Below are 18,590 nucleotides of genomic sequence, written 5' to 3'. Positions count from 1 at the left end.
TGGAGGGAAGAAATCCCCTTGCAAACGACAGCTGAGACCTGGGACATGTTTTAAATTTGGACACTAATGTTGGCTCTTTTTACAGCCCTTCTGTAATATGTTTTATGTGCCTCCCAAACACTGGAACAGGGCTCGCATCCCTCTCCCCACCCTCTATATCCATCTCATACATCACGTATAGGAGTTGGATGTCAACACGGCCCCAGGTCCCCTGCACTTTCTCCCATTCACAGCTTAAGTCATGTGGCTCGATATTGCAATACGAAGCCGTATGGAGAGACGTGGGTAGGGAGAGCGAAGGGGAAGGAGAGAAAAAAAAATCATGTCGAGTGAGGAGCATAAATCTTCCCATTTATGTCGTTTCGGTGAGGAGGGGAGATGTTTTGGGAAGAAAGGAAAAAAAATGAGATAAGGGGTACGGAAAGGTCATCATCCGCTAAACAGATCCAATGTGTCAAGGATTCTGCTGACCAAAGTAACAAATCGCTGGCCCTTTAATTAGCAACAGAGCATATTTGTGGACATGACATGGAATATCTAATCTCCAATCGCGGTTGGAAAAAGCAGGGAATAACTCAACCACCTCTATTTACCAATAACATACTCAAGTTTGTTTCTCTCGACAGCTGAAGCCCGTACTCTATCTTGGTTTGTCCGCAGAGAACTTTTTGTACATCTGTAATCACAATACTTCTGTTTTTCTCTTTGCTAGAGAACGTCTGTACTCGCACAGTATTTCACTTTAATTGAACATGACTCACTTCAGATTAGAAATGAAACTGATTTGTTGGTCACGGGGCAGGGAGCATATGAAAAATACAGATGATGTTCTCTCTTTCATAACTGATGCCTAGTATCGTATTTTAAGAACACACACGCACACACGGAGACGCACAGGATGCACATAAATATGGTGTGAATAATATGGCGGCTGAGGGGCAAACTCCTCTCCTGTCTCGTCTTTCTCTCCTGGTGAAAACAGGCCTCTCACCACGGCTGGATTAATGGTGAACACATGTTCGGAGGAGGTCACTGTCTTCCAGTGGCTGCAATTTAGGATTAGCAGATGGAAACAGCTCAGCTCCCACTCTGCCTTTCACTTAACCCTTCTTCTTTCTCCCGAGCCCTCCCCTCAGTTTAAACCCCCTCATTAATTTCCCTCAAATCACCAGCTGAATTGCAGGCCTCGTGTTCCCTCCAGGAAGGTCGGCCTCATTCTCCGAGGAGGAACATAAACAAAACAGACAGACGCATGAGGTGGGGAGAAGGGAAAGATGAGTCTCTGGATGCTAATACCAAAGCGCTGTGGCAGGGAAACGCACTGGCACTGACAGCACGTTGAGGCTCCAACATTAACGGTGACAGGCTGTATGTCACCGCCACAATGAACGCATGTACATTTTTTTGTCAAAATAGCACCGCAAATGGCATCAGCGTGAACAGATAGGCGGACACACAAAGCGCACACGGTATCACGATAATCCCTCCCAATCCAGGCTACTGTCATGGAGGTATGAAAGCCTGCCAAGGACATGTGAGAACCGACACCAGACCAGAACAAATAAACCGCACCGTAAGTTTTTCCCCCCACCGCAGAACAGGAGGAAAAAAGGAAAATGGAGTGAGTGAGGAGAAAAGCTACAGAGGTTTAAAGGGGAGAAAAGCCAACAGCACGCGGCCCAGAGTGTGCCTCGCATGCAACTGCCTCCCACCCACAGAGCGAGTCTCCAACACGCTGTGCTGGCTGGGCCTGGATGGAAGGAGCTGAGGGGCTGGCGCTGTGCGGCGAGCACAACCAGAGAGAGGACGTAAACAACGAGGGATCACGACAAACAGAGATCCACGCTGCAGTGCAGCACGCACAGGCGTACAGCGAGATCAGGTCAGCTGATTTAGGAGCAAAGGAAGGTGAAGGAGACAGAAATATGTGAGGGGGGAAAAGTAGACAGGAAATAAAGAAGAGACAATTGATGAGCGTAGGAAACAGTGGAGATAAGGTCCACATGCAAACACAGAGAAGAACTCTGGTTTTCTGCAACATCGAATGAAGATGTGCAGCGTCCATCTGATACTTGTTAGAGTAATTTGCTTCTGTTTAAGCTGCACTTATTAAAATATTAATTAAGTGGCTGAGGACGTGACTCACGATGATACATTCACAAAGCATTATCAGCAGTTCAGCTCTACACAGAATTTTACAGTCTTTCAGTTTATTGTTTTGCAACAGCAGTTTTTAGCTAAAATGATAAACTACAAAATATCATGCCAGCATCAAAAGTTAGTGACTACCTGATAAAGACAGTGGAGTTAGTGAGGATCATAGAGGAAAGTGATTATTGATCAGATGGCTATAAACACAGCTGTGACTGACTGAACCATCTCACGTAATTGCGTTTACAGCCTTTTCCACTGCCTTCAATAAAAAAAACCCCAAAAGAAATCAGTCTGATTTATGAAATTTTCAGTGATGTACTTAATCAGTTCGCCTCTTTTTTTATGATTATAAGACAAAATGTCATTACACATCAGCACATGATCTTTGACCTTGTGTCCAGGTCCAGGCTATCCTGTCTGTTATCCACACAGCTCTAAAGCTGTCTGGCCATTTTCATCCATAGTTTTCTGTATTTATCTGGGTCACATGTTTCCAGTGTGCGGTGGACATGTTGCTCATTAAACCAGCTCAGGTCAAGAGTTTCTTTTTATTTTGGTGAGGAGGTCAGTCCCAAATCCACCTTCAAAAACAGCTGGCGACAAGACATTATCTCCAAGTAGTGACCATAACTCCACGGGACAACCCAATTACAGACCAGAATGGGTACACATGAGGCGAGTGTGGCCAAAAGTTGGGGCGAATTGTGGAGCAAAGGGAAAAAAAAACTGCAATTAGACGTTAGATGTTATGGTGATGGGAGGAAGGGCAGATGAGGGGCTCCGACCGTATGTGTGCGCTGCGGACAGCGGGGGAAGGAGGCCCATGCCTGACCTCAGCTGCCGCTACGGAAATTATCCCGCCAATTATCCAGGACGTATTCCTCTCGCGCTCCAAACACTCAGCGGCCAGCCTTTACGACCTTAGGAAACTTTCTGTGTTGTTTTACTGTGGTGACCTCACTTCGGTTAGCGTGCGCTACAGCTCTGCTGGGAAGAGGGACTGCTACTTGTCACAACCCAAAAGCATGACGTCAGGGCGAGAGAGAGTTTAAAGACCTACGCAACGTATATATACAGTAGTCGGCACGGGCCGTAATATGTGTGCCTGCAGGCGGTGGACTAATGAGAAGGATTGGTGGGAGAAAAAAAACAAGAGAGGAGTAAACATTTGTATTCATGTCAGGGACAGCAGAGACGTAAAGTGTTGCAGTGGATAAACACAGTCACGGCAACGGTCACAGTCCCAGTTCAAGATGAAAGAGAACGGGGATAAAAAGTGAAAACCTGCAAAACTGAAGGGCAATACTACAAACTGTGGTAGTCATCCACGCGTCTCCTGTGCTTCTGAGCCTGTTATCCAGTCCTTGTGTTTTCCCAGTGTTCCAGATTCAGTTCTTGTGGTTTTCTAGTTTGGTATTAACCTCTGCCTGCTTTAATGTTACTTGGATTTCAGACTTTGATTATCAGTATCAAAGCTTGCTTTCCTGTTATACTCCCTGCCTGCCTGCCTGTGTTACGTTTCAGTCCTTTCTGCGTAACTGTCACAGTTACGCAGAAAGGCACAGGAGACACATGGATGAAAACAGGACCGAGGCCAGGAAAAACAGCAGGAGAACCAAAAAAGAGTGAAGAGGACACCAGATAACAGGAAAACATACAAACTAGACTAACCAGGGGGAACACAGGAGGAAAACATTAGTTAGTTAAAAGGTAATAAGGACCTACTAAGCCTTTATAAGATGCTTAGTTACATTATTTTGTGTTATTTGTGTTTATTGTGAGATTATAAGACATTTATAGGCAAATACAAACAACTTAATAATCTAAAGACCTTCTTAAAATCATTGCAAAAAGCCTAATTACTGTCTCATAGTTGTTATCATTTTAATCTTTTGGTGCTTTATCAAGATGAATGCATGTTTTAATTAAGACTTATTCAGAGTTAACTATGATTTTTACAGTACGCTCACAGAGCGCTGGTGGCCAAGCAGGGGAAAGGTGAAGTGGTAATGACTGCTGGCGAACTTCAAGTCACGCTTCTGTGAGCTCTGGACCAATCATAATGATGGAAATAGTCCATCACGGCCAATCGAATGGCTTTGTTTCAAAACTGAGGGGGGATATCTAATTTTATTCCTGTGTTTGATACGAGCTGTTGGCTCAAAGGAAATGCTGGTATGAGAGCCAGTCTGGAAACAGTCAGAGCCTGATGTCAGCCAGGATCAAAGCAAATGGATGCTCAGATGTGATTGAGCCAATCAGTTCACTGGCCAACCGTATTCTTGGTAAGTGAAACAAATTAACAGTCGATGGATTTGTCTTGGTGACAATGTTGTGGGGAAAACAGGGACAATGCAGTCACATAAGCACATGACGGACGTGATATATGGACCTCACTGTTGGTGCAAGAGAAAAAGGTGGAAGACATAAAATAGATCAGGGAATGAGCTGTTCACATCGCTTCACATATATTGTGTCCGCTCAGTGTCCTCGGGGAATCTGACTGCACCGAACGTTGCAGTCAGATCACCTGATGAAACATCCTGGCGCTGTCCAGACCGAGTGTTTAAGACATTTCACTCAGCAGACTCTGCTGTAGTACAATAGATGTATCACATTCATTTTTCACAGGCAACAGAGCACGATTAATAACCCTGATCCATCCCAGTAAAACCATATGGGCCCACAGGACAGAGTCCAGCAGTGAAATTATTAACATCAGTCCTTCTGTGCCTACAGGAGGGGAAGAACTGAAAGACACAGGGGCAAACTCTGCTGTTGTGGTGGAGGCATTGAAAAGTGCAGATAAGATCCTGCCAAGCTGCGCGCAAATCCACTTGTCTGTTTTTGACTCAATCAGCATGCAAATGGGAAACAGAAACATAAACATGGCAACCGAGCACTGCAGAGGAAACTTAGTAGTGTAACAGCCAGCAGGCCGTTCTGGGAAAAAGAGTATACGTTCGGTCCAACAGTCCAAACGAGACAATACAATCCACGTTTACGCTGCTCCCGATCGCATCAGTATCCTGATCTGCCCCAGAGACAACAGAGACACGTAGCCTTCGAGATATCTGCAGACGTGAGTTTGCATGAGAATGCGTGTGCAAGCATGCGTAGCGTGATGAAACAGGCCGATGATGTATTGGGTCCATAAATGTGTTCCACCCAATATCTTTCTTGTAAGCACCGAAGAACAGATCCCCCGTGACCAATAAAAAGTGACATCATTAAAACAAGAAAGACGGCAGTCCAACAATATCATCTTTATCTTTGACAAACACAGTGTTAAATGGTTTAATAATGCCTTGATTCACAGTCGAGTCTCATCTGAAAAACCTGCACCTCGTAAATCAAAGCCTTTTCCATCATTATTGCAGAATAACTGTCAGTCGTCTGTGTCGCTCACTCTGGAGGAGACGCAAAGATCTGCAGGTTCCCATGTTGGCAGCCAGAGGAATACATAGGAACTGTGAGGACGTATAGTAACATGACGTCAGTGAAATGTGCACTCCCTGGACCTTGGAAAGAAGCTTGTCTTGGTGAGGGTCTGGGAGGGATGTGGGTGAAAAGGTCGGGATTTGTTTCATCACTTGCGCAGAGAAGGTTTCTGAATAAACAGCCAGCTGTGCTCTGTGGATTTAAGATTTGTTTGATGCATCTTTGCTTAAAACTCTTTCCAAGCGCAGCTTTAGCTGCAGGTCATGACATTACATGTAATCAGCGTCTTTGTTAACAACTCCGACAGGCGCTGGCTGAGGGCAACACAAATCAGCAGAACGTGTTGAGCAAAGTGGGACAAGTGAACGTACAAGTTTTCATGTTATTCATTTATTTATCTATTTATCTATTTTGCTTTTTTCATGCTCTTTGCTTAAGAATACAAATGGGCTGAGCTCTGCCTGTGGAAATACAAGAAACAGAAATGACTCATGTAAAATAATTACAACTGTTTTATGCCTTTGACAGACAATCCTGTGTTCGTGTTGGACCCGTCATTCTGTGCAAGAAGCTGGCTGAAAAAAGACAGAGAGTTTTTCTGAGTGCTATGATATACTTTAGAACAAGGGAGCAGTTACCAGTAGGTAAATATAGACCAGAGCAGCTCGTTCCTTATAGTAAAGCTTATTCCAGAGTCACATCATGTGATTGTAAAACATATTCAAGCTCTCAAACCTCTGAAACAAGTTTATTGTCGCAGATAAAACACTCTTAAAGCTTACTTACTTGCTTTTCTGGAGTTTTCGGCTGCAGTTCTTTCATGAACTGAACTCTTTCTTGTGTCATCACATTAGAGTCTAATATGGGAAACGCTGGTAATCAAACCTTTAGTTTAGTATATTTCATCACAGATAAGTGTTCCCAGGGTCGGGAATGATTGCTCATGCTCGTGATTTGACCTTAAGTATTTTGGCTATTAAGGATTTAAAGTGTACTGGCAGTAATTTTAGACACTTAACTGTCAGTGGACATGTGAAATAAAAAGGATAGTGTGGGACCCGCTCTGCAGCGCTGTGTGCGCTGGAGCAGTCAGAACTTTAAATCTCAGCAGTGATATCTGGAGTAAAGAGAAACAGCTTGAAACCCCCAAAAGAACAACTCCCGCCCACGCCTACACACCGGCACTGTTTGCTTTCCATTCCTATAGGATGTCAGAAGACATGGCAGCAGAGAAGAAACAACCAGAGCTATGTTAGGAAATAGCTTCAAAAATAAATCCCTTCAGGTGTATTATTAGTTGTCATAACAGCTCCAGTCATATCAATGTCATAAGCCACATCTAGTGCAGGAAATGGATAGGGTGGTAAAACTGGCAGCGATGTATAAATCCAAGGATTCATGAATGTGGATTTATGAATGGCTGAAGCTGTACCTCAGCGCGGCGCACTGACGTTTAACGATTTTCGGCTGGTGTGGCATTTTATATACTGTATGCCATGTTTAACTATGTTTAATACCGGCGGTTTTACTACAGTACATCGGGCGTTTCTTTGTCAAGTCTTTTTACTGCGTTTTGTACCTGGCAGTGCGTCGCAGGCTGATAGTATGATCTGCGTCCAAAACTCAATCGGACGAGTTACAGTTTGATCAAACTAAATTGAAAACACCCTCGGAAAGAGCAATAAAGCTACGCGTTTATGAGAATATACATAAATAAAATGTTAATGTCAGTGTTGGATTGTTGTGCAGTTGACATTCTTCCTTTTCCACAGATCTATTGACAGTAACAAGGATTGATTCATTGCTTTGCTGTTGGAGGCGCAGCTCTTTTTAATGGGCCGCTTGATAGATGGCCAAGCCTTCTTCTTTGAGTACTTTCCCACAAAGGTTGGGGGGCAGGTAGGGAGGAAAAAGAGGACGATGAAGCAATGGGAAGGGAGAGTAGTGGGGGAAGTAATAGTGAAGGGGTGAAGAGGAAGCAGACATGGAAGGCTGGAGAAGAGAGCTGCATTTATAAATGCATCCAGTCAACCCCAGCATGAGGGGGGCACAGCGGTCTGACCACTCATATACTCCTCAGCTCAGGGGGGTACAGTCTATAGGCAGAAGGGGGCAGGCCAGGGGGGGTAAATGGGGGTGAATGAGTCCTCTCCAAAACTCCTGATTCCTAGAAAAACACAAATTGGTCATTCATTTTCTTCCTCCTCCTCCTCCTCCTCCTCCTCCCCCAACGCCCAGCCAGGCCCTCACTCAGCAAGCCAAGGAAATGATCACTGACTGCTGTCCAAGTGGAGGCAGAGGCAAGCCTAATCTTGTACGCGTTATGCTATGGCGTCATTTTGGAAAATGTATATCCGTCTCAGAGTTATAGTCCTGTATCATATCAGTATCTCAGACATCAGCCTCTCCACATGAAGCAGAGCGTGGTACGAGAAAGCACAGAGCAAACACACTCTGGAAACTCGTTTTGTCGTGACCCCATATTCTGTAGATATTTTCCTGATGTCGATGCTCACAAAGGCCCAGGACGCAATCACTCTTCCCGGGTGATTAAAGAATAAGTTCACCCAAAAAATGGTAAAATGTTAAATATTCCAGTCAGAAGAAGTTTTTGTATCCACTAAACGTTTCTGGAGATTTGCAGCAAAACAGAAATGCACCATTCTCCAAAACAACTGAAGTATATTGGGACCATATGGGAACTTTGAAAAAAAAAAAACAATAAAAAAAGAAACATAACATGAGTCCAAAGTAACCCAAGTCTGAGAGACACCAAATTGTGGGTTTGGGTTTGGTATAGTTATATATACCCTCAAAGTGTGGCCAAGCTTTTGCGCCCACTTCAGATGGTTTTAGATCAACAGCTAAAACAGTGGTGTCAAAAATGTATTTTCAAATCAGTTTGGGAACCTGAGGCTTCTGGAGACTTGGATCACACTACACAAGCTTTATGGTGCCATTCTTATGTTTTGGGTTGTTTTTGTAACGTCTGCTTCAGCTGTTTAGGAGAAACCACAACGCTGTTTTGCTGTGAAGCTCTAGAAATGTTTTGTGGTCTACGAAACTTCACCTGACTTTCCATCAGTGACAGACAGCGACTTTGACTTTTATTTTTGGGTGAACTTATCCTTGAAGGTCACTGTTGTGTCTCTGAGGACACGGTCATATTTGATAAGTGAGAACATTTCCGAGACCGTGTCCTACATTTTCCCCTAGGTAAGCCACCCTTCCATATTTTTCCACATTGGTAACCATTTATAAATATGAATGAAAGCTTGTCAAAGAAATTCCATATCACTCCAGTTTTCCACGCTGATTGCTGCTACTCAAACATTCCATGTCATTACGTCTGCGTAATCCCACATTAGTCTCCATTACCGAGATGTGGCTTAATGATTCCACTATCTCCACAAAATTAGGCTACTGCTGTTTTTTCTCCTTCTCTCTCTCTTTCTCTCTCTCTCTCACACACACACACACACACACACAGATGTAGAGCCAGATATGTGTGCTGCAAAGCAAACAAACTTGCACAGAGTGTCTCACGCATGTGTTTAGTTCCTGCATCGCTCTTCCCTCGAGAGCTCCTTCCCAAGCCGTTTAATGCACGCGAGACTCTTGAGCAGACGTTAATGTATATCTTATAATGTATATCTTATAATGTATATCTTATAATGTATAGCTTTTAATGTCAGCCGCATGTGACACACATTTCACTGGGAGATTTACCAGTTCCTGCTGAAACCCACCCAGCATTACGGAATGAATGGAATGAAATCTAAGCATAAATCAGCTCATGGGGTCACCCTGTGAGGCAAAAAACTCCAGGTTAGGGAATTGGGACCTGTGCACACACACACACACACACACCCACACCCACACACACACACACACACACACACACACACACACACACACACACACACACGCTACTAAGGCCAAGGATGGATATGCTGCAGAAAAGTCACGTCGTGCCAGATGTATTGTGGCTTTTACTGCTGTTGGCTTGTGTTCCACTTAACGCCCCTTACTTTTATACACACAGTATATCACTCAGCTGCCTCTCAGCTCACTGAATTGCTAATCCAGTGCACCGCTGGGTCACGGTGGAAGCCTGAGTGTCACTGGAGGAGGGGTCGCCAGGCAGGACAAATATACAAAACGGGTAAATCACACAGGCTATTTTGACTGTCGAAGGCCTTCGTTTAAACAAGTGAATGAGACAAACACAGATACTGTTCAGATTATCCAACACCAGATCACAACCACATGTTGTGCTCAGTATTATTAGACATCATTACATTTTTCAAATGTCCATCACAGCTTCACAGTTTTATAAAACCTTTTTTTTTTTGCCTGAGAAAAAGCACGACATCCTCACAGTTAAGGAGCTGTAACCAGATTCTGTTTGGCCTTTTCACTTGATCTAAGTAGATAATTAAATCATTTGATTAACTGATTCGCAAAACTGTTTGTGATTCATTTTCTCTTGATCGAGTAACCAATTAATTTACTTATCGACTCAGTTTTCCAGTAAAACTTCTTCAGCCATACCAGATCTTTGCCAGAATAAACCAGCTGTAATCAGGAGTCAAAGAATAAATAAACTACTAAATTAGTAATTCACAAATATGCTGCATGCCAGAGATGGTAAAACTAAAGACACATTTATGTTAGTACCAAAGAAGTTTTGAAGTTTCATATAAGATATAAGAGCATGAGTATATATATGTGTGTGTGTGTGTGTGTATATATACACACACACATCACATGTGCACAATGACACACACTACACTATACCATGAGCCAGGCTGCACATGAGGTCTCTCCATCCATAGGGCAAAACAGATGTTTTGGCAATGCATGACATACACAGTTTACTGTATATTCAAATAAACCTCGACACCAGCTCATGAGTGTGGACCAATCAGGGGCCTCAGCAGGACTGAATGTCTGGAGGCTTGGTGGCACATCAGCAGGACAGCAGCTGACTGGACCTGAGAGGAGACCTGAGTCATCCAGCTGAGCAAACAGCTGAGACGAGAGTCCAGACTCTTTCAATAAGGCTGAGCTCTGAGCTAACACACGGACTAATGCAGTCCGGGAGGGCAGGGACTGGCAAGTTGTCTCAGAATGCACAACCCTGGTGAAGGTCTGCAGGTACCGACAGCCCAGGTAAAACACAAGTGACTGTAGGAAAATCACACTGTGAGAAAATGTCTGGAGAAACGATTCTCTGGCACTTTAAAAGATTGTTTTCCTTCAAACAACATGCAGTGGAAAGTTTTCTGTGTCCTGCAGACACATTTAAATTCACTATTGTTGCCCAAACTTTGTATTCAAGGGGATCACATGAACAGACGTGATGGTATTCAAGTAAATTACTACTTGTTTTCTGAGAAATGATGACAATTTACTGAGAAACAAACACTGTACAAATGCAAAAATGTCCGTCGAAATGATAAATCATCAGTAAACACAAGCTAAAGAAAAAAACAAACATTCTGCAGGATGGTGAAATTCAGTTTGGGGCCAACGTGGTCTTAGTAGGACCAGTCTGTCTGTCCTGGCATGAGAAACTGTCTGATTGACGCCTTCGGCTGGACCCTCCTCCTGTAGCTACAAGGCATGGCTGGTTAGTTATTAAAAACATCTCACCTTCCAGCTGGCTGCACACAAGAAGCACAAAAATATGCTCACACACTGAGCGAGACCTGTGACACGGGGCCTTATATAAGACTATCTGGTTATGAAAGTCCTGTCAGCACTATAGCTCCTCTGCGCTTGGGATGATTTGTGTACTGCTCCCACAAACTATCAGCGTGGTGGCTCTGAGGCCGGCAGTGTTGTCAGTGACCAATATCTCTCAGCCGTCACATTATTGATACTACTGCAGCGATCTCACTCAAGCACGTGGAATTATGTCACCCAAATGGCAGAATATTTTCCTTGTTTAATGAAAAATTAAGCCCTTCAAGGCTGAATAGGAAACTAAACGACTTGTTAAGAAGGGGTGGTTGGGTTGCGTTGTGGGCAGCCTTGATGTAAAGTAAAAACAGCTGAGAGCTGATGCACTGCAATCATCACCAGGGCTGGAAAATTAGTGTGGAAACTGTAGATTAGTTTCTGAACGGTTCCGTGAATTACTGTATTATATCTGTGCTGCAAGTCTGTCTTTAATACACAAATGAGTCTGCATACGGCACACATGTCCTCACTGAACGCATCGTGTGCATGAGTGCAACATCACGGTTTTCTATCCTACACCTGCGAAAAAATTAAAACCATATGTCCTGGCAAAGAAGTGCACATGACTAATTATTACTCATTGTAAGTAGTTTTGAAAGAGAGCAGTTAAACACGTTAGATAAGTATTATTTTATTTTTACAGATGGGTCCAGGTTGGTTAATGAGTGCAGCATGCGTTGATGCAGGCTTGCGTCATAAAAAGCGTTTTTTTTTTTCCTTTTAAATGTAACAATGGACAGATTATGACAATAATCAGTTCATGTCCAAACACCAGAGTATGAGCTGTAAACAAGTATGATTACACTAAAGAGAGCTAAGCCCCTCTTTACGCACAACTTCGGCATGACACGTGCAAAGCGAAGAAAGATTTAGTCCCATAAGAAATCTCTGAATCTCTTTGGTAGCAAATAAGCCATAAAATGCCGAGGCAAAAATCTCCGGCATCTGCTTTTCAAAAGGGCCATGAGGGAGTCTCGACTTTCTCTTGGTTACATAAACAATGGAGCTTTAAAGTCCAAATGCCTTTAACAGTACAGCTACTGCCCGGCCACTAAGTCCGTTTCCTCCTTCCTGCCTTCCAGTCCACAGGCCGCGCCGGCTGCGCCCGAAAATGACCAAGAGCACAGATTTTAATAAAAGGTTTGCAGCTACGGTATACGCTTTGTGAGTATAAACATTTTCAGCAGTGATACATAAAAAAGTGGATGATGTGAGATATACATGTCACTACATGAAGGTCTGATAAGGTTGCAGGAGAAGCTAAATGACAGGAGGAGGAAAACAAACTCTACATGCAGAATTAATGTTGACAGAAAGAGTGAAGTCGGGGATTTACGAGAGGATGAACTACAGAAGCAACACAGAGGGTGGAAGAGGAAGGACAGTGTGATTCTCCTTTGAACGTTCCCAGCCTGAGAAAAGACAACACCGGCTCTTGTTAAAGTTGTTTACATCTTTCAAGTGACCCCATTGTTTTTTAACAAGGCCAAGAACTTTCTCAAAAACCGAAAAATGGTCTTTTGTTTTCTTGCGAGCGCAAACGGGAAAGTGAGCATTTCCCTCGACGTGAGCCAGAACGCATTTTATTAGAAGTGATAGTGCGTGTGTGTGTGCATGCGTGTGTGTGTGTGTGTGTGTGTGTGTGAGTGTTTACACAGCTGGAAGTGGAGAGCGGAATCACTTCACCTGGCGGTGGTTCCCGGGGTGTCTGCTGTGATCCCATTAAAAAGGCAGACAGGCTCTGGCACCCGCTGCAGAAAACAAGAGGACTTCACTTACCAAAATATCCCTGCATTAGAGCTCAAAAAGCGGGCCAAATCCCTACAAAACCCCCGCTGAATTTACTTAGGGGGGCAAATGGTTCCCTCTCTAAACTCCTGATAGCTGATTGCTCTGGCAGGGTTCAGGTGGATCTGCTGAGTGGCCTCCAGCCCAGTTTCCACTCCATTCAAGTTTCCAGTCAGACCCAGACTTGCCTCCACACCTCCCTCTCGTCTCCCAGCCCAGCCTCCTTCACATCCTCCTCCTCAGGCCCAGTCCAAAAGCCAAAAATCACTCACGCCAGATTTAGTGCAACCTCCGTATCAGTAGGTGTTTAAGTATCTATATATCTATCTTGACTGTGTGCTCTCTCTCCCTCTCGACCTCTCTGTTTCCCACCATCGACCGGTACACTAACTGCTCCCGGGGCTTCCTGCTAGATGTGATTCACCAGTGAGGAGATATGCTGCCGAGCATTAGGGTGGTGGACATCGACTCGTTGATTAATCCGTCTCACTAACAGCTCGCCTGAGTCACACAGTTACGGGATCGTGTAATGTCCAGCATTACACGATCGCTCCTGAGCAGCACCACACTCAGCCTGCCCGCTTCCAGGAAAACAGAGATGACTTAACGGCCTCACTGTGATACAGAGTGCAGGGGTTTGACGAACCTCCAGGGCTTACTCACTTCTCTAAACAAGGCCTTGTCAGATCACACACATGCGTAGACAGCAAACACGTAGCCCGATCGCACTTTACACACAAACCACACACCCTCATAATCGCCCGCGGATCAATACGGAGCATGAGAACAAGCATGCTGCTCGCTAATCTTCTGGTCACTGTCCTGCAGTCAACATTAATAAAGTGGGGAGAGCAGAGCCAATTAGCGGTGAGGGTGAAGCGGGGGAGCACGCCGCGGTCCAGCAGGGCCTGTAATGTGGATCAAAGCAGCAGAAAATGGACTAAGTCTCTGTTTCATTGTGTCTGCGCCCCGGCCCCGCTCTGTTTACAGGCCTGATGGAGCTGCTCTGAAAACAGATCGCTGGCTGCTCGCTTATCGTTTGAGCATCGTCCAGACCAATAAAACCCGTATCCATACATAAACAAGCTGCCAGAGAGAGAATATGCTCACAGAAACGAAGCGCTCTTGCATGTAATTAAAGCAAAGAGCAAGCAATTAAAATCACAACATCGGATTCACACAGTGTGGAAGGCGAAGAGAGGCGGAACTATGGATCAAAATGATATCCAAGCTTTTTAACCACAACCAGACAGACAAACAGAGGGGCGTGTGTGTGTGTGTGTGTGTGTGTGTGTGTGTGTGTGTGTGTGTGTGTGTGGGTCTATAGCTGCTTGCTTATGGGAGAGATTAAATCATCTTTCAGCCAAACCTTTTGGAGGGTAAGACTCAGTTCATACCTGTGAGGCTTTTGGTCTTCTGCAAATCAGTCAAGGCGAAGGTCAAAACTGGGTCTGCGAGACACAAAAGGGAAAATATGTTACACAGCTGTGGTCCGACGCTGCCAATAAACTCGGTCATCCTCAGGCCATTTACAGGAATCTACAGTACAGAGTTCAGCGACTGTAACGTCTGATTTATCTGATCCATTAGTGATGTTGGAGCAAAATGAGTGGAGATCAAAGCGCAGCGGCAGCGTCACTTCGCTCTTCGTAGCAGACTGTAAAGATGAGTGAGACCTTTACTGACGCTGATAAACCCCTCACTCCTCCTGAGACGATTTCTGCGGCCAAACGCAACTCTCATGTCACAAGTGCCTCTTATCTCTCAGCGCAACTTCTCCACATGCGGGGAATCTTTAGCAGTCGTAAACGCTTGGCAGGACATGGCAGGAGAGATGAGCATGTGCCGATTATTGAGGGTACTGTAATGATATAGAACGGGGCTAAGCAAGAACAGCCATCGTAAAACGGGACGTAAATCTTTTCTTGTTCCTGCGGGACAATCTGCTTTACAGCCAGTAGTCTTAGACACAAAACAAACAAAGCAGAGTAAACAGGCAGCACCAACTGATGCCAGGCAAACCAGGTGTCTGTTAGTGGTTACAGTATCAGGCACTGATCGTAGTACTGGTGTGAAATAAAATAAAGTACTCATATATGGTTTAAAAGTTTATCTTGTGTGGAGCAGCGACTCCGTGAAAAGAGGTTTGGCAAACGACATGCACCGAGGCCGGATAGTAACTATAGAACAATAAACTGTCGTCTCAAAGATGACAGAAACTATAAAGATAACAGTAAAAACCGAACAGTAAACTTCACTTAAAAATGATTTAAAACTAAAGAAAACAAGAATGCGTCTAAAATCCAGGCCAGACTGAATTCTCTCTGTCTGGGTCTGTGATGGGGTCCATCCTTCGCTCCACCTGAAAGATGCTCCGAGGAGTTTACTTGCAGACAAACAAAAGTTTTGTTCAGATTCAGTGTCAATGAAATGCTCTGCGTGTATCCTCGCGACTCCAAATGTGTGTTGAGTACACTTCTTCCGCCATAAATCATTTGCAAAGCCCAAGTATTGTAAATCCAGCATTGTTTGTATCAGTGTTTATCGAGCTGCATTTCTGCATATCTGGGCGTGTCACTGCCACCCGTTGATCAGTGGATTCTGGGTTTCTGAACCTGACAGAGTCCAAGCCCGTCCTGATGTGTCTGAATCCGACTCGAGCCCGACGCGGTTAATGTAAACTGAAGCGCTGAGTTTATGTTACCCCGTGTAGCAGTTGTTACCATGGTGCCTGTTTATTCTGATTACAGACATAAAACTTAAAGAACGTGAAAGCACGATGTGAACAGATGTAACGTAACCCGACCCAAACCCTGACATCATTTCTACACTTTGTTCAGGTCCCAACAGGGTCAGGTATCACTGCTATGTAAATAGTTATGTGTCTCTTCACCCAGATCACACATAGAAAAGCACATCCACAGATGTGCTAAAGCTACATGAGTAGTATTATCTGCATGATATGGTCAAGAACTCATATTGTGATTATTTCAACAGATATTACAATTGCGACATGATTCACGATTAGTGTGGGTTTAATGACAATGTGACATTTGTTGTGGTCTACACCAAACAAACATGTTTTCTTACATCTTGAGAACAACATTTGTACACTGGGACGTCTCTGAGGAACTTCAGTGCAGATGTTACTACTGGGGTTTCAGAATAATGGGCCATCAGAACAATGTCATGACATCAGCATTAAAAAAAAAATCATCTCATTTGGCTGCCCGACCGCTTTCTGCACAAAAAGTTCCCACACGTTTATCGAGTGCAGCAAATCTGTCCCTCAGCAGGACTTTGTAGTTGGTGCAAGTTTCATCTGCCAAACATGTTGCTATTTGGTACGGTTATGGCAAGCTATGGTGTGCAAATAACTAACCAGATCACATCGTGACAGAACAGAATGTTCCCATCTGTGTTCGTCTTTAGAAGAAAATATATCCCGTAGGCGCATCTGTCAATGCACAACTCAATTTCACAAGAAGTTGCTGAACAACACCCATCACAAGAAGCAATAAACTACACTGCGCAGGTTAACAGTTACACAATACACACTGAGAGTATCTCCGGGTCACGTAAAAATGGGTCATAATTTATTCCAGATCATTCATTTTGAGCCATAACTACTTCTGTCATTTGGCAAAAACACCTCAGGCAAAAAGCCTGACAACATGTTAGATTTTTGGAACTAGAGAGGCCACAAAACAACGGTTTGGGAAACGGCAGTTTTGACAAGCAAAGCTACGCTCCAAACTCGTGCAGGTCAGAGAATTCATTTCTCACGGGATTCTGTTCGTAAACTAAATAACAAAACAAATTTTACTACGATCCCAGACTTCTGCTCATGGCACGGCGCTCCGATGGATGACGCAGGTGCCATAAAACACCTGCGCACATTCCACTTCAGCAAGATCTATGTTGAGTGCCTGCAGCACTGCGCTGAACTGTGGAAAGGGTTAACAACGTGGCACGTGCCTGAACCTACACTCTGGGAAATAACCCCTTAAATACAATGAGCGCACACATACAGTGTACAGATGCATATAAAACACACATCCGCACACACAAGTGCCAGACAGACCCTGCGCAGCCCTGTTTTGATAGGCAACGAGTTGAGTGTTGGAGATGAGGATGTGTGTGAAAGATCGGGGTCTGCTCAGAAGCCGCTGTGCATGAAGCCTTGGAACGCACACATGGAACACGTAATTGAATGAGAAACGGTCTCTCGCCGGATCGGACAGTTTTCTGGCACCGTAATGAAAGCATAAGGTCGGTGCAGGCTTGAGTTTTTTCGCTGCCTGTTTGCAGCACTTCTTATTTGGTTAGCCCCTCCGAGCACTCGCTCGCTCTACATCCTCTCGGCGCCAAAGCATGCATAATGTCACGAACCTGTGTTGTTCAATGCTTTACAAAAAGTATAAATCAGATCTAATAAAGAGTGGAAAAGACCTGTTTCCAGGAGTGAGTGAGACAGAGAGGTTGGCAGAACGGTTGGCCGTGCTGCTGCTGCTGCTGCTGCTGCTGCTGCTGCTGCTGCTGCTATTCTCCCTCTCCAGTGACGCAGATCTCCTGCCAAAAATGAACGAGTGGTGTGCTCCTGGTTTCAGGATTTTATCACAACCACACACTCACACACTCACACACACTCACACACACAGCCAGTCTTCTCTCTGCTTGGCTTCTCAACCCCCCCACACCCTGACACTATCTCTGCCATTCACACTGACATAAACCGAAAGCAGCCAGGAGGAATGCTGATAAGTATCGCGGCAAGAGGTGCAGCAGTTACATGCACACAAACAAAAATAAATGGTAATCTGTACACCAGAGAAGGGCTGACGAAATGGAAGTGATTTACAGCTCACGGCCACAGGGAAATAAACCATATGTGTCAACAAGATCTTAGTTTTACTTGCTTTCTGAGTGCCGGCTGCCACAATCAACAGAACATATCTCATTCAACTGACTCCCTGGGAAAGTTTTAATTATCTCTTAGTGGAACCAAGAAACAGCAGCCAATTGCCTCATTTGTATGGGAAAAGTATAACATGAGATAGAGAGCCATCCCTCCCCTCGGACCTCTGTTTGCATTTTTCACAGTTTTTTTTTTCACGAGCGATTTGTTTAACCGAGAGGCCCGAAGTTTGATCTCGAAATTCTCTCCGCTATTTATGTCGGAACAACAATGTGGGAAGTCTGAAAATGAACAGGCCCCAGTGACTGACATCCTGTCTTTGATGTCTGATGAAGTCGGGGCAACCATACTCGCAATGCCAGGACCAACGACAATGACAGGATGAAGTGACTCATCGGGTAGAGATCTTTGAAATTCTACAATATTAAAAAAACTGAAACATTATAAATTGAATAAATGGAAAAAAGAAGCACCAGATGTGTGTTTTGCATGAAGGATCTATAATATACAGTACATACAGTAGTTTATTTCTCTACACATA

General features: G+C 44.3%; 1 protein-coding gene across 18 annotated transcripts in view; it reads right to left on the bottom strand.

Moving 5' to 3' along the window:
- Positions 1-18,590, bottom strand: part of LOC119024655 (zinc finger protein 469) — a 196,665-nt gene that overhangs the window by 133,513 nt on the left and 44,562 nt on the right. For 13 of the 18 annotated variants that reach the window (XR_005076558.1, XR_005076559.1, XR_005076557.1 and 10 more), the window contains one exon: positions 14,529-14,582. The gene's annotated coding sequence lies outside the window, so the exon portion shown is untranslated. Of the gene's footprint in view, positions 1-12,997; positions 13,095-14,528; positions 14,583-18,590 lie in introns of those variants that run through there. The other 5 variants (XM_037107636.1, XM_037107632.1, XM_037107631.1 and 2 more) reach the window with 3 other exon arrangements.

Source organism: Acanthopagrus latus, chromosome 8 (genome assembly GCF_904848185.1).
Source record: "Acanthopagrus latus isolate v.2019 chromosome 8, fAcaLat1.1, whole genome shotgun sequence".
Taxonomy (NCBI): domain Eukaryota; kingdom Metazoa; phylum Chordata; class Actinopteri; order Spariformes; family Sparidae; genus Acanthopagrus; species Acanthopagrus latus.
This window is presented reverse-complemented; position numbering and strand designations above follow the sequence as displayed.